The sequence below is a fragment of the Eurosta solidaginis genome, chromosome 1 (genome assembly GCF_040869045.1).
Source record: "Eurosta solidaginis isolate ZX-2024a chromosome 1, ASM4086904v1, whole genome shotgun sequence".
NCBI classification, from domain to species: domain Eukaryota; kingdom Metazoa; phylum Arthropoda; class Insecta; order Diptera; family Tephritidae; genus Eurosta; species Eurosta solidaginis.
In genome coordinates this window covers 168284302-168301938 of record NC_090319.1, presented here as the reverse complement: position 1 = coordinate 168301938, position 17637 = coordinate 168284302, and the positions used below count along the sequence as shown (strand labels likewise).

Here is a 17637-nt window from a genome sequence, read left to right as displayed (position 1 = left end):
CAGCAGCAGCTGAGCCACGACGCATTCAGTTTGTTTTAAGGACGCTATCTGTTGAGCAGTAGAAGTGTTATTGTGAAGTACTTTAATAAAGGCCATTTTGCATTATTGAATAGTGGAGTTATTTATTCAACAGTTTAGTGATTCGAACGTTAGTAGAAGGTTGCAAATAAGCGGAATTTCCCAAATTCGTTACAATATTGTAAAGATTACAAACATATAAAGCTTATATATATAAATAAGAATAAATAGCGAAATACTTTGATTTACTCGAATTCACTCAATTGAAATGACTTTAAAATTAAGGAAATTATATAATAATACAATAACAGTATACGAGATGTCTTCAGATGCCCTCTTTATTTTATGAAGGTATGTCGTGAAAGCTTGGGCGTACTCGTGGTCGCGCAGCTTTTCCTGCGCTTTCAAAATAATCCAACCTTCGAGTAAAAACAGGAAATCACCACCATGTAATTCAATTTTTAAATCACTACCAGTGAATAGCACCAATGGCGTCAATGGCAACATAGAGCATTCCCGTATAAATATACGTGATGTTTTCACTTTTTCCTGATATATGTATTAGGAAAGGCGTTTGAAAATTGCCATCAATTGAGTTGATCGATGATGGATGTAATGCAACATAACCATCTTGACGTGTCTTGAAACGTAGATCTCTTGATGAATTCGCTTTGGCCATTGCACCACCAACAGTGGAAACGTAGCTGCGTTTAGGTGTTACGACTTTTACAATATTAGGATAGAGAGCAGCATAGAGTAACGATATTAGTAGACGATTCTTGTTGCCATTTACATTTAAGTCAGTGCCTGAAATGTGCAAGCGTAGAAAGCAGAAGTGGTATTGATATGTATTATATAGTTAAATTTGCTTACCCGTAAGTTCAAGTATATTATCGCCACAATTCTTACGCTTTCACGGTATATTAACAGGCACAAACCCGATTGAAACAAGTAATTCCAAGAATGGATATTTTACCGGCGATATCGTTTCTAAAGTTTTCAAAGAGAGAAAGTGCTCATCTGCATAATTACGACTAGCAAAAAAGCTGCGACGTGAGACTTCAAGCCATTTCTAAAAAAATAATATTATAAGTTGTTTTTTTCGAATAATAATACCTGACTGAATCATACCTTATACGCCAGTAGCATCGTTAAATGATCACTATCACATATAGCAATTTCCCTTTTACGTTTCTCAGCTTCAGCACAGCTCCTAAATTTCTGAATAATTAGTTACATATTCCATATTACAAATTTCCATAAATTAGCTACAGATTCTTTTTCTTTTATTAAGTTTAATGTAACCCCAACGAAATGAAATAACAATGAAAAAATGTTATTTAATAGAAATAGTTAAAGTAATAGATATAAGTATGGGATGCTTCAGTTAGAAAACCTCGCTTTTAGAGAGGCCATAATTTTAGGAAACATATTTTTATTTAGCCACAGGTAGAATAGGAAATAGGATAGGATACACTTGGACAACACGAAGGTCCGTTGTGATACCACATACACAATAACGGTGACTTAGATCTAGCTACTTAGAGAATCGTTGGGTAGCAACGATAAAGCTCCGAATGATATCGATATCAACTTTGCATATATCCTCGGGAGATCCAAGTGAGTCGCGACCGAAGTACTTTCGCCTAGTTCTGGCAAAAACTGGACAATGAAGCATAAAGTGATTTGGTGATTCCAACTCATCATCCTCCATACAGCTGCAGCAGGATGGAGTTTTCAGTATATTGAGACGTACCGCATGGATACCCATGGGACAGTGCCCTGTCAAAACCCCAAAGACCATTGATAGGTGAGCCTTAGTGAACCCAATTATTTCAGCAGACCTCCTGCCATCCACTTTTGGCCAGAAAGATCTTGCTAACCTGCAAGACAATACACTGCAGTGATCAGCTAACTTAAACTTGTGGCTTAAATTTAGCTCTTGACAAAAGACCCCCCACCAACCTTTCCATCCAGCTTTGACCCATCCGTGAACAAGTTAACCGGTTCCATGCCCCAGATAATTCCTCTTCCCCAATCCCCTATCTCTGGAATAACTGGGGTGAAGGTGGTATAGGAAGCAGTTATCGGCATACAGTAGTCCGTTCTGTCCGGAATAAAGTCGAAACTGGTAAGAAGGCTAGAGTGTCCGCGGTCAGAAAGTCTATATCCCATTTCACGAAGCCTGACCAACGACCTTGCCGCGGCCGTCTCTCCCGCAATATCTACTGGGTATATGTTCAGCATGACGTTCAGTGTCAAGGTAGGTGTTGTTCTGAGAGCGCCACTGATACCGATCAGCGCCGTCCGCTGCACTGACACTAACATTTTGGAGGTGCCCGCCGTGTCCAGTGCTTTCCACCAGACCAGCACCCCATATATCAGAATCGGTTTGACCACCATCTCATAAAGCCAGTGTACTATTTTTGGCGAGAGTCCCCATCTCTTTCCGATAGCTCCTCTGCAGCAGTACAAAGCACTGGCGGCCTTCCTGGCCCGATCTTCCACATTGGGTCTCCAGGACAGTTTCTTGTCCAAAACAATCCCCAAATATTTAACCCTATTAGAAAGTACCAACGGTACCAGTCCAATCGAGGGAGTTCTGAAATCGGGCATCTTATATCTCCTTGAGGAAAGGGCCAATTCCGTTTTTCCCGGGTTGACCGCCAATCCACACGATTCAGCCCACCTAGCTACAGTATCCAGGTAGCCCTGCAGAACATCGCGCAGGGTAACCAGAAATTTGCCTCTGACTAGGATAGCGAGGTCATCTGCATAGGCAACCACCCGACAACCATTGGCTTCCAGCTCCACAAGAAGCTCGTTGTCTACCACAACCCAGAGGAGAGGAGATAGGACACCCCCCTGTGGCGTGCCCCTGCACACCTTCCTTTAATTATGGCCCCTCCCCACTCCGCTGCGACAATTCTGCCGCATAGAAGTTTGCTAATAAATTCAACCAGAGCCGCCTCGACTCCTAAGCCCACCAGAGCTCTTTCGATTGCCCCCGGTAAGACATTGTTAAAAGCTCCCTCGATGTCTAGAAAGGCACCCAGAGCATACTCTTTGTGTTCTAGGGACCCCTCTATTTGCTTTACAATCGAATGGAGAGCCGTTTCCGTCGATCTGCCCTTGCAGTACGCATGCTGTGAAGCCGACAGTAACCCCCGAGGTATCCTTTCCCGTAGGTACAGGTCAATCAACCACTCAAACGTCTTCAAAAGAAACGACGAGAGACTGATTGACCTGAAATCCTTAGGTGATACATGAGAGCTTCTGCCGGCCTTCGGAATGAAAATAACCCTAACCGTGTACCAAGACTTCGGGATATAGTTAAGCCTGAGGCAGTTAGTATATATGATGGCCAACCAGCGGCAGGAAATCCCCAAAGACCTTTGAAGCTGCGTAGAAATGATTCCATCCGGCCCGGAGACTTATAGGGCTTGAACGAACCTATAGCCCAGGTTATTTGACTTTCCCGAATTGGAATGGCAGGCACTTCTGCATGGCGAACGACCGCCGACCATGCAGGCGAAGATCCCTGCGCAACTGGGACATCGGGAAAATGATTGTCCAGTAAAAGCCTTATGGACTCCTCGCTACTCATAGACCAGTCCCCACCAGTCTCTCAGATACCCCAGAGGAGCGGGGTTCCTAGAAAGTATTTTTCTAAACCTCGCGGATTCATTGCAGCCTTCTACGTTTTCGCAGAAGCTTCGCCATGCATCTCGTTTGGCTATCCTTATTTCATATTTATAAATCCCCAGACTCACCTTATAGAGCTCCCAGTCCTCCTGGCTCTGTTGAAGAGCCGCCGACTGGACGCTCTTAGGGGGTCAAGAGAATCCGACCACCAGGGCGGCTTGCCCTTCCCCCTGTAAGTTTTCAATGGGCAGGACAGCTCAAAGGAGCTATTGCTTGCCGAGGTGAAGGAAATACTAAAGAAAAAGAAAATATTTTTACTTCAACCCCCCATTAGACTAGAAAATAGTAATAGGAAAATACCAATAAAAGAAAAAAAATCTGCTATTAACTCACACAATTTAATAAAAAACAGTTTCAACAATAGCATTCCAATTTACTCATCAGCAAAAATATAAACAAACAAAGAAAGAAAAATGCATAAATATAAAGTAATATTGGCATCAAGTTACGGTTACCTCATAACAAATTGTACACACATGCCGACCGGCTGTGCAAAATACATTTAAAATTCTGATGTCAATAACACTTGATGCAAAACATTATTCATAACCACAAGCACACAACCATACAAATATACATATATATATTATACTTCAAAACATAAAAAACAAAAAATATGTACAAACAAAGAAAAAAAATGTGTCAGCACAAAAAATGACACATGGCAAACAAATGTAAACGGATATAAAAATAAGTAAACCAACACTCCACGCTCAATATCAAATTACCGCAAGACAATAAATTACAATAGCAAACTAAAAAGCAATTAAAATTTCTCGGTCATTAAGCCACTTTAAGAATCACATACAATTGTTCTCAAGTGTATGCGATCCTTCTTAAAGGTGGATGGTGTGGCATTACCACAATGCAAGATATTTGTATTTATGTAAATGCGAGAAAAGGTCTAGCTTGGAATGTATAAGCAAACGAATTTCACTTTCGACCACACATAAATTGCTCATAGCGACACAGTCATAGGGGCATAGATAAGTTATATTGAACCCATCGGGGAGCCATATCCATTTAAAGTTGCTTAACCCATAAGCGTCACACTCACTAGCTCACGTATTGATCAGCATGACTGATCTACAGCGTCGGTTTGTCGGTGCAACTGGCCAAATATTATTACATAGTTAGATAATAAGAATATTATACTGACTAGGTATATAGAAATAGAATGTAGTTATTTTTAGTGTGTAAGTATTTGTATGAAAATATTGTAATAGTATTGTAAGTAAAATTCCTATAAAAGAGAAATTATTGGTTAATAAAGAACCAATCGAATTTCTGCGCTGAACATTAGCGCTTCAAGTAATTCACCATAAAACTTTTTACATTATACACTAGCCCATGGAGCTCACCGGTAGTACTTGTAAAAAAGAAGGATGGAAAAATGAGATTTTGCGTGGACTACCGGAAGTTGAATGACGTTACGAAAAAGGATAGCTACCCAATGCCAAGAATTGACGACACTCTGGACTCGCTCTCTTGTACGAAATGGTTTTCCACACTGGACTTGAAAAGCGGCTACTGGCAAGTGGAAGTGAAGGGGGAAGACAAAGAGAAAACAGCCTTCAGTGTCGGTGATGGTCTTTGGCAATTTACATTTATGCCTTTTGGACTATGTAATCCACCAACTACTTTTGAAACATGCTTAGTGTACCTAGACGATATCATCGTATTGGGAAAGAACTTCGAAGAACATCTGAAGAACTTGGAGCAGGGTTTCCAAAGAAAAGCTGGTGCTGGTCTGAAACTAAGTCCCAAAAGTGTTCGCTGTTTAAAAAGGAAGTAAATTATTTCGGTCACAAGGTAACGGCAGAAGGCATCCGTACTGCGAATGGAAAGATAGAGGCAGTAAAGGATTGACCAAGACTACTGAACCTGCATGAATTGAGAAGTTTCCTTGGGCTGTTTACATATTACCGCCGATTTGTACCAAACTTTTCCAGCGTAGCCCACAGCCTCCATGAGATTACAAGAACAAATAAAGCTTTTGAATGGAAAAAGGAGCAAGAGGTGGCTTTCCAAACATTGCAGGAGCGTTTGTGCACTACTCCAATGTTGTCATATCCGATTCCAGGAGCAACATTTGTTCTAGATACAGATGCGGGTGGATATGCTATAGGAGGCGTTTTGTCACAACTGGTTGATGGGCATATTACATCCGTTCAATTGGAAAACCAGAGAGGAACTACTACGTTACACGGAGAGAGCTCTTGGCATTGGTAGAGGGCATTAAACATTTTCAAAAATACCTCTACGGCCATCGATTCCGCGTGAGGACAGATCACGGAGCGTTGAAATGGCTTCTGCAGTTCCGTAATCCGGAAGGACAATTGGCACGGTGGATCTAGAGACTAAAAAGCTATGACTTTTCCATTGAGCATCGAAAAGGTAGTAACCATGGAAATGCTGATGCAATATCACGAAGACCATGTAATTTGGAATGCAAGCACTGTTCAAAGGCCGAAGCCAAATAACACATTACAGATGTCCGGGTAATGACTATAACATGTACGGATCAATGGGACAAGGAACAACTAAGGAAGTGTCAGCTAGAAGATACTGATCTGTCACATATTATGCAAGGGCTCGAACGAAACGAAAGACCAAATAGAAAGGAGATGTCAGCAGAGAGTCCCATTGCGAAATCGTATTGGGCACAGTGGAACAGTTTAGAATTGATATCCGGTTGCTTGCATCGAGTGAGGATGGTCAATGCAAGAAGAAACTGATAGTTGTTCCCAGAAATAGGATTCCTGACGTGCTCAGCGGGCTGCATAATGGTCCAAGCGGAGGTCATCTTGGAATCATGAAGACGCTCGAGAAGATTAAACAGAGATTCTATTGGGTTGGTTGCCATCAGTCGGTCACTGAGTGGATTGCGAACTGCGAGGTTTGCAGCAGAGCGAAAGGGCCCAAAAGCCGAAGTCATGGTCAGATGAAGCAATATAACTCAGCTGCGCCATATGAAAGGATCGTTATGGATGTCGCAGGTCCATTTCCTATTAGCAACCGCGGAAACAAATATGTACTGGTGGTTATGGATTATTTCAGCAAATGACCAGAGGTATACCCAATCCCAAGTCAATAAGCGGAAACAATAGCAGAAGTGTTTATAGACAATTGGGTTGCAAGGTGTGGTGTACCAATGGAGTTAAATTCTGACCAAGGCAGGAATTTCGAATCAGCTGTGTTCCAGGAAATATGTAAATCGTTGGGCATTCGAAAAACACGGACAACTGCGTTGCTTCCTCAGTCCGATGGTATGGTGGAACGTTTCAATAGAACCGTGGAGGAGCATTTAAGGAAAGTAGTAGACAAGTACCATAAGGAGTGGCATAGACACATATCATTATTCTTGATGGCTTACATGAGACAACGGGCCAAACTCCCGCAAATGTAATTTTTGGCAATGACCTTCGACTGCCAGCTGATTTGAAGTTTGGGATAGATGCTGATGCGGAGAGAAATGTCAAGAAATCCACTGGGGTCTTGGAAGAAGAGCTGAGACAGATACACGATCTGGTAAGGCAACGAGCAAAGATTATGAGTGACAAGATGAAAGCCAGATAAGATAAAGCAATTAATTGGGAAGGTTTGCAGGAAGGAGATTTGGTGCTGCTATACAACCCACAACGAAGAAAAGGTTTGTCCCCGAAATTGCAGTGTAATTGGGAAGGCCCATACAAAGTTGTAAAACGGATCAATAATGTAGTTTACCGCATACAAACCATTGGTAAACCACGAATCGAAATGAAACTGGGTCATCTGGAAAGGCTGGCGGCGTTTAGATCGAGGGATTTGACTTAGGTGGAGGGCAGTGTGACGAATATTAGTGACACTAAGTGATACTCACATCACTAGTCTGATGCTAAGTAAATGAAGTCACAACAACAATAAAGCAGGCAGTCACTTGTATCTACATAAACGAATCAATCGTTATGTCTTCACATATGTACGTACACGCAGCGGAGAGAGATGCACAAACACATGCATATATCTTATCTGAGATGCTCCCAAAATTAGGCAATTATCTGTTGAAGTATCACTCACATATACACGCGCATATGAGAAGCTATAACGTGCATCTGTAGTTATGTTATAGCTGGTAGCAAATTCTAGAAATAGAAGCGCCTAGAAATATGTCAACGAGGAAACCAATAAAAGTATAAAAGCAGCAGCAGCTGAGCCACGACGCATTCAGTTTGTTTTAAGGACGCTATCTGTTGAGCAGTAGAAGTGTTATTGTGAAGTACTTTAATAAAGGCCATTTTGCATTATTGAATAGTGGAGTTATTTATTCAACAGTTTAGTGATTCGAACGTTAGTAGAAGGTTGCAAATAAGCGGAATTTCCCAAATTCGTTACAATATTGTAAAGATTACAAACATATAAAGCTTATATATATAAATAAGAATAAATAGCGAAATACTTTGATTTACTCGAATTCACTCAATTGAAATGACTTTAAAATTAAGGAAATTATATAATAATACAATAACAGTATACGAGATGTCTTCAGATGCCCTCTTTATTTTATGAAGGTATGTCGTGAAAGCTTGGGCGTACTCGTGGTCGCGCAGCTTTTCCTGCGCTTTCAAAATAATCCAACCTTCGAGTAAAAACAGGAAATCACCACCATGTAATTAAATTTTTAAATCACTACCAGTGAATAGCACCAATGGCGTCAATGGCAACATAGAGCATTCCCGTATAAATATACGTGATGTTTTCACTTTTTCCTGATATATGTATTAGGAAAGGCGTTTGAAAATTGCCATCAATTGAGTTGATCGATGATGGATGTAATGCAACATAACCATCTTGACGTGTCTTGAAACGTAGATCTCTTGATGAATTCGCTTTGGCCATTGCACCACCAACAGTGGAAACGTAGCTGCGTTTAGGTGTTACGACTTTTACAATATTAGGATAGAGAGCAGCATAGAGTAACGATATTAGTAGACGATTCTTGTTGCCATTTACATTTAAGTCAGTGCCTGAAATGTGCAAGCGTAGAAAGCAGAAGTGGTATTGATATGTATTATATAGTTAAATTTGCTTACCCGTAAGTTCAAGTATATTATCGCCACAATTCTTACGCTTTCACGGTATATTAACAGGCACAAACCCGATTGAAACAAGTAATTCCAAGAATGGATATTTTACCGGCGATATCGTTTCTAAAGTTTTCAAAGAGAGAAAGTGCTCATCTGCATAATTACGACTAGCAAAAAAGCTGCGACGTGAGACTTCAAGCCATTTCTAAAAAAATAATATTATAAGTTGTTTTTTTCGAATAATAATACCTGACTGAATCATACCTTATACGCCAGTAGCATCGTTAAATGATCACTATCACATATAGCAATTTCCCTTTTACGTTTCTCAGCTTCAGCACGATTACTAAAAGGACTAATGCTATGTTCAAACAGAAAAATAAATTGAGGCTATTTCGATTTAAATTGAGTGGTGTTCATACAACTCTATTTAGCTTACACAATAGTAATTTGATAGCTGGTTGGCTCATCTCTACAGTAACAACATATCTTTGTTGAGACTGTCAAAATGTGCGTGTTGGTATTAGGTGAATGGAATGGAATGAAAACATAAAACTTTGAAATTTTTGTGTGTTGTAAGAAAATGTGTTCAGTGTTTTGTTTTCATTTTGATTTTGCCATCTTCTTTTGACAGTCCCTACTCCAGTGAAATGAAAGACATAAAATCAGCTGATGAAATGAGCCAACCATATAGTTCAGTCATGCGTAAGTGACGTTTAAATATACTCAATAAACACACTTTACAATGTTGCATTTGCAGGTTGAAACAATTTATTACGCATTTTTTTTTAAATTGGCAATTTATTATTACAATTTATTATATGACAAATTTCGTAATAAATTGCCCAAACAGTATAAATTGCCAATTTGGTGTGTGTTTGAACCTAGTATAACAAAGGGTGATTTGTGACTCAAGCATGCAGCAATAGTCAGTCAAACATTGAAATATAGCGCCATACAACAGACAAATGATGTCCGAGAGATGTTAAATTATGTGTTTCATCCAAAGCTCCAACATCTTGCAGACATCATACAGCGGATAAAATATTTTCCTCCGTTGGTGGTTCAAGTGTGCGACCTAATATTTCGAGCATATTCTTTGCACTAAAGCATGACAGTGTTTTTATGCGCAATACTAACTGATCTAATGGTACACGGTGTATTTCGTGTACTGGTTGTGCTAGGAAGTTATGCCTAAAGCGCTGTCCTGTGAAGAGATGTATACACTTCCTTTACGTTGTAAAGCATTTGCATTTGATACCCAGACTAATTCCATATTACGATTGGAATCGATCAACGTTAATTTATCATCGTTTATGCTCTTCCCAGGCAATGCACCCTCTGACTTAACATCTGAATATTCCAACTCACGCATCAATTCATCATCTTCCTTTTTCGTTATTTTGCGGCAATATTGTGAATATTGTGTAAATTTGCTATAACCAGTTTCTCCTGATATTACAATAACCTGAGTGTATATAATAATTGTTAAGAGCTCGAGTTACACAAAATTAATATACACAGCTTTGTGTACCTGGGATTTTTCCATTAAATCGAGTCTGTCCATCATTTTCTCAAACGATGGTAATTTACGACGACGATTCATTATCGCACGATATCTTTCGTCTTCTTGTCGCTGTAGAAATCGGGGCATTAATACACGATCCTCATTCTCAGTTTGTTTTGTGGAGAGTTGTTGTTCGGTATGCGACGTCTGACCGCGCTCGTAATGGGCTGGAAGTACTAGCGTCTCATTGTCGCCATTCGCTGTGACATCATTTCGCATAATCGGGGAATAGTGATTTTTCTTCTGACGGAAATGGAATGTTATCGCCTTTCGGTAACTGTGAATAAGCCTCTTCTTTTTGAAGCGCTTCACAAATGCTATATACACAACCATTCCATCAGCTCATATGCTACATGCTTCCCGATATAACCGCCGTGAGACTAGTAGCAATAAATCGCGCGGCCGCTGAGCCCGCTTTGTCGGCAGGTGGCCGTACGACCAAGATGAACGACTCATTACCTAATTATAATAGGGACGATGATAAGAGGACTGAGTCGCACGCCAAGGACGACAAATACGTATTAAGCGATGTGTCGGACTCGGGGAGTGAGAGTAGTGCTGATTCAATGAACTCCGTGTTGGAGGAGCACACAAACGAAGATGGAGTAGAAGGGTGGAGAAGGGTCCGGAGCAGAGGAAATAAAGGAGCTCTCTCGCAGTACCGTGCAGCACTAAGAATTGTACAACGATTGGGAGCAGTGGTCGACCCAACAGAAGTGGAGATCGAGCGCTTGGAATGGGCACATGAGGCGGTAGAAGTAGGTCGAAGGCAGTTCAAAAGGGTTGCTGCGAGACACCCTCGGTTCTGCAACCGTACGTGGAGGAAGAAGCGTCAAATGGCAGAATAAAGAGGCAACGTTCGGCGGAAGGCGACAAGCCTGCTCTCAAGGGCAGAAAGGACCCAGTCCCAGAGCCGCGCGGAAGGGCAGTCGTATATACAATACAAGTAAGCCCAAAGCTGTAAGACAGATGGCCCCAATAGCGTGGTAGCAACTACCTCGAAAGCTGCGAGTAAGATGAAAGTTTCAGATACGGAAGTAGGAGATAAGCCAAAGGGAGATGACGCTAAGACTCCGGCTTTCTCGGAGGTGCTAAAGGGAGTTAAAGCTAAGACTCCGGCTTTCTCGGAGGGGCCAAAGGGAGTTAACACTAAGACTCCGGCAATGTGGCAAAGCAGTCACTGACTGTGGCGCGGGTTGATCGTAGCAGTCCTTTCGGACATAATACTACTGAATGGTGGATATCTGTAGAAAGCGAATTTATTAGCTTAATGCTTAAGATGATGCGGGAACAACCAAGTAAGCCCCGTCCGACCTTTGATTGGGGGGATGGTATAATGGTGTGAAGATGATAGCGTGCGACAACATCGCGAGCTTGCGGTGCCTGGAAGAAGTGGTCCCAAACCTACAAAGGCAAGGCACGAACGCGCGGTTTGAGGTGGTGGATAAAGGACAAATCCCCCCTTCCCAAATAAATCGAAGGTATGGGTTCCATGCGTGATGAAGTCGGAGGGTACACTGCGACTTCTGCAGAATCAGAATCCGAACATACCGACACAGGATTGGAAGGTACTTACTGTATCTCGGCCTATGGAGGAAGGTCAGTTCTACATCTTCCAAATAAACAAGCAGGCGGAGGATATATTGTACACGCAGCTTGGCAAAACTTACATGCGACTCGGGAAAAGAAGTCCCGAGGATTAAAATCCTAACACGCTAGAGGTGGGCGAAGTCGAAAAGGACCTCAAAAGCCTTAGAGAAAAAAAAACAGGGAGGTAGCCGACGTCACCACGAGGTGTTAGAAAAGGACCAACCGCCAAATGGTGCTGTGAGTCGCACAGAGGAACACCCGGCACAACAGTTACGAGAGGCTGAAGGGGGCCTCGAATACTCCAAACCAAAATGGCAAGGGGAGGACGACGACGTCACGACGAAGGTGCTGGGGGGGGGGGGGGGGGGGGGGGACAAACAGCCCAATGGTGCTGCGAGTCCTACAGATACACCTCCAACACAGTAAAGTGGCGTCGAGCAAACTCCTCCTAACCCTTGAGGAGGGTTCGTTTGACGTGGCGATGATCCAGGAGCCGTGGCTTTCATCGGGAGGAAAGGTTTCTGGACTTAGCGCGTGCGGGTTTGGCGTTTACTACGCGCAAACGGAAGGACGGGTGTGAGTTGTAGTCATGGTAAGGAAATAGCTGCATTCATATATGCTGCCTAATTACACTACTGAGGACCTCGTGTTGGTGGCCGTTGAGCAAAAGAATAAGCAGGCATTTATCCTGGCATCCCGCTACTTGGCTCATGCTGCGGAGGTTCCACCGATGGAGTGCAAGCGGCTAGTACAGGAGGAAGGCAGAAATGGGCGGTTGGTCATAGGCGCAGATGCAAATGCGCGAATCTCTATTTTGTTACATCCTGGAAAAGCAATTTGCAGATGGCCAATAGGGGAAATGTTCCCACATACATCGGTCCAACATCCAGCAATGTTCTGGATATTAAATTGAGCTCCGAGCGTCATATATCAAGTTATGATTGGATGGTTCTTGATAGACCATACTTCTCCGACCATGCGTATATCAGCTTCAGCATCCCCCTAAAGAGGGTAGAGAAGGGAGGAACCTTTATAAAACCTAGGTCAACGACCTGGACTAAATTCCAGAAACAGGTAGAAACAAAACTGGAACAACCCAAAGAGGTTGTCAATGTGGAGGAACTGGAGGAGTCGAATGAATTCCTAACAAGGACGCTTATGACTGCGTGTAACAAAGCTTGCCCTCTAAGAAGGTTCAGAGGAAAAGCAAAGCCGCCATGGTGGAGCAATGAGCTGAGTCTTCTAAGAAGACAGGTAAAAGAAATGTTTAAGCTCGCAAAGACCGCGGAAAGCGAAGCGTGTCGGAACGAGTACAGGGATCTACTGAGGATCTACAAGCGTGAAATATCCAGGGCGAAGAGAATCTCATGGAAAAGTTTCTGTACGGACATAGAGTGCTCCAGCGAAACGGCACGGTTGAAAAAAGTTCTAGCAAGAGGAAACATAGTTCAGGGACTAATAAAGAAAGAGAACGGGGAATGGTCACGTAATAGTGAGGAATCCCTTGAGGTGCTTTTCGACACACATTTCCCATAGGGAGACGGTTTAGAAGAGTCAGCAGACATCATTCACACTTCGATCACGGAGCGGGTAGTGCCCGGCTTGGTGACCGATACCAAGATCGAACGGGCAGTGAAGACGTTTTCCAAGTTTAAATCGCCGAGCCCAGATGCTATATTCCCGGCCGTGCTACAAGTTTTAAGTAGGCCCGTCGCGGAATGGCTTAAAATAATATTCGATGGGTGCATAAGACTGAATCATGTACCGCACTTTTGGAGAACTGCTCGTGTAGCTTTCCTACCAAAGATCGGCCGCGTATATCCCAAAGACTATAGACGCATTAGCTTAACATCATTTCTGCTCAAAACCTTTGAGAGGCTGATAGATGTGTACATAAAGTCCAACGTGGATGAAAAGCTGCTCTCCACAACACAGCATGCGTACACCAAAGGCAAGTCGGTAGACACCGCATTGCATAGGGTTGTAATAAGCATAGAGAAGTCCCTGGAATATAAGGAATATGCTCTAGGCGTCTTCTTGGGCATTGCCGGGGCTTTCAATAATGTTTCTAAATGGGCGATTATGGATGGTCTTAATTACATTAAAGTACATCCAGCCTTGACCAGATGGATCGGCTGCATGTTAAATTGCAGGAAGATTACATCACAATGGGGATTTTACGAGGCCACGAAATCAGTGGACAGGGGCACGCCGCAGGTAGGGGTGCTATTACCTCTGCTGTGGACGCTGGTCATCAACCAACTGCTCAGGCAATTCGATGAGGGACCCGTAAAACTTACGGCTTACGCAGATGTCGTTGCAATTGTCATAAGTGGAAAGTGCCTTCCAACGATTGGTTCTTTAATGAATCGGGCGCTTCGGGATATTCATACCTGGGCTTCTAATGTCGGGTTGAAAGTCATTGCGGAGAATACGGATATGGTCTTGTTTACAAAGAGGTACAAGGTCCCAAATTGGACCAGGCCTAAGTTAGGAGGGGTGACCTTACAGGAGAAATCTTGCACAAAATATCTAGGAGTCATCCTAGACAATAAGCTGTCATGGAAGCTCAACGTGGAGGAGAGGGTGAAGAAGGCCTCAGCGGCACTTTACGCATGTAAAAGAATGCTGTGGTATACGTGGGGCTTTTCGCCCTCTCTTTCTCATTGGGCTTTTACAGCGATTGTAAGCCCTATTCTATACTATGGAGTTCTTGTTTGATGGAAAGCCACACAAAAAACAACATACATCAAAAAGTTAGAGGGGGTATGCAGACTATCGATGCTTAGCATTACGGGAGCCCTGAAAACAACCCCGACGGCTGCACTGTATGCCATTCTGCACATTCCACCTGTAGACCTGGTAACAAAGAACATAGCATTAACAACAGCAACCAGGCTCAGTGCCTCGGGGCATCTTGAGCACCGACCATACGGCCATAGTAGTATAGCGTCATCAATCACAAGACGAACATACTACCTGATTCCCTATCTGCGCATCGAGTGAGATCTTAAGACCACAATAGAGGTGGACGGTTGGCGCAAGGTTGCGCAAATGGCGGAGGAGGCGATACATGTGTACACAGATGGTTCCAAAGTAGTGGAAGGAGTCGGGTCTGCGGTATACTGTGCTGATCCGGAAATAAGCAGATCCTACAGGCTGCCGGATTACTGTAGCATTTCCGAGCGGAAATATTAGCCGTAACCAAAGCAATAGAAACCCTGGAAGAGAATAGCTTAAGCTGCAGCCATGTTAACTTTTATATTGATAGTCAAGCAGCAATTCACGCAATAATCCCGCATAGCACAGCATCTAAATGCGTGTTAGGGTGTAAGCAGTCTCTGGAGAGAACAGGGACAGGGAGAAGCATACATCTATATTGGCTCCCAGGGCATATGGGAATAGATGGGAATGAAAAAGCGGATGAACTAGCTAAAATGGCGCATCCCTTGAAGCTTGCTCCGTAGACGTCCGAATTAGACTGGGCGCGATGTGGACATGATCGACCAAGCGGGAAAGGCGTGGGTTCAAGCGCGTGGCTGTAAAGTGTCGAAGATTATGTGTAGGTCTTACAATCTTAGACTAACAAAGTTGCTTCTATCATTAAAAAGAGAGGACTGTAGACTTATGATGGGTATTCTGACTGGACACTGCCTTCTGGCGTCACATGCCTTTTAATTAGGGTTGGTCAGTGATAGCAGATGTAGGAAGTGCGGGTTGGAGGAGGAAACGATCGAGCACGTTCTGTGCTCGTGCCCTGCACTTGCCAGGCTAAGACTCCTGTTATTAGGAGTGATACAGCTGTCAGATCTAGAAGCAGCAAGTGGCTTAAGTCCAGGAAGCTTCTAGTATTTGCCAAGAGGACGGAGTTATTTTTTAACACAGGTCCTGGTTTTTGATAGAGTTTTTCAGTTTGGTCATTAAAAGCAAATTTCTGGTAACACTACGGACTCAATCAGTCTATGTGAGGCCCTCATGAACCGGCTAGTTCAACCTAACCTAAATCGCGCGGCAGATCGTGACATGTTGTTTTGAGGTAGATGAATGGTGCTTCATAAAGGTCGCGGCACAATGACATTTTTCATATATATGCTTTTAACACAAGCATATGCATTCCAATAACATCGCCACAATCAACGAAGGAGTTGCGTTTGTAAATATGAAGGAACCTCAGACATGGCAATTGAAGTTTATTTCGCCTTGCCCATTCACATAAACAATTTCGCGAAGCACTGTTATAAACATTCCCCCTATACAACAAAAATACTTGCTAACATATTTTGTGTCGTATTCGATTGTTATATTGCTGTTTTTAATTGCGAAAAATGTTAGAAAATTTACCAACCAGTGGGAAAAATAATTTCACTTGCAAAGTGTGCCAACACCCTTTGCCAAAGCAAAGGTCAAATTCTTCTTCTTATGATTTGCTTGCAACAAAATTTGGGAGTTGGCTACTTTTCAATATCAAATGGAGCCAGTGTCGCTCATTCTACCGTTCTCCATAAAAATACGTGCAATCTACTCATAATGCATAAGCTTGTGTTAAGTCATCTATATGAAAAACTGCTTATGTGTCGGGGATTTAGGGATACTTGGTATTAGGTGGGAAACCTATCACTAGCAAGAACCTGTTCTCTTCTTCGTTATCATTTAGGAAAGCTAAAAATAAATAATTAAATAAATGGATGTGGGAAACGTATCACTAGAAAGAACCTGTTCTCTTCTTCGTTATCATTTAGGAAAGCTAAAAATAAATTATTAAATAAATGGATGTGGTTGAAATTGTTATCATTGTAAAGCATCTACTTGCTTTTTACGCAGCTCATCGTCGTCACCCTTTGCTGGAGCGAAATGAGCAAAACGACATTTTGGACCAAATATACAAGTGTCATCACCATCAAAATTACGACAATGTGGTTTACCAATAACTTTTGGTTTCGCTTTTGGCTTCGTTGCCTCAGCTGTCAAATTCAATATGTTTGCGTCGCTCCATTGGACTGTGTATCAATATGTGATCAATTTTAAATTTCATACTCCAGACTATATTTTTTGCCTTTTCCTCGAAAACTTTATCATAAATAGACTCCAATGCAGATTTTTCATCATTACGCATTTCCAGCATATCTTCTTTACTTATGCCATTATTTAACAATTCAACGGACTCCATTGGTATTTGCATATATTTGCGATACAAACCTGGGACATGTATTGCACGCAGAATCTCCATTATCCGCTTTTGCGATGTTTCGGAGAGGCGCAACTCTTGCAACTCAGTCTTAACCGCAACGGGGGCGCTTTGTACAGGAGCATTACTCGAGGAATAAGCAACAAGTGAAATCTCTAAGCTTAAAATAAAAAAAGTCTACTCACGTTGTCCTTGGGTCGCTTAGAGGACGCAAATACCATTCTTCGTCTTGTTCAAGGTCCATGTTGCACAGTCGTTTCTATCGGTCGTTTTTATCACAAGTATCGGTTTCAAAATGTATTACAAATTAAGCTATATATTTCCGCTGCTAGTGAAATAAGTGAAATGAAAATATAAATAAATGGGAAGTTGTCAAAGCATACAAAATGTGCAATAAACGTTTTAGTTTGTCGAATGACGCGCGTTTTTTGGCTTTCTGTTCGTTCTTCTTCTTTCGATAAGAAATGTCAAAAGAAAGTGGAACACAAGAAAAATGTATGCGAGTG

The 17637-nt window shown here is 42.3% G+C and overlaps 1 pseudogene; it reads right to left on the bottom strand.

Moving 5' to 3' along the window:
• The window catches only part of LOC137238478 (uncharacterized), a 78320-nt pseudogene extending 60945 nt beyond the window's left edge, over window positions 1-17375 (bottom strand).
• Between the last annotated feature and the right edge of the window lie 262 nt (window positions 17376-17637).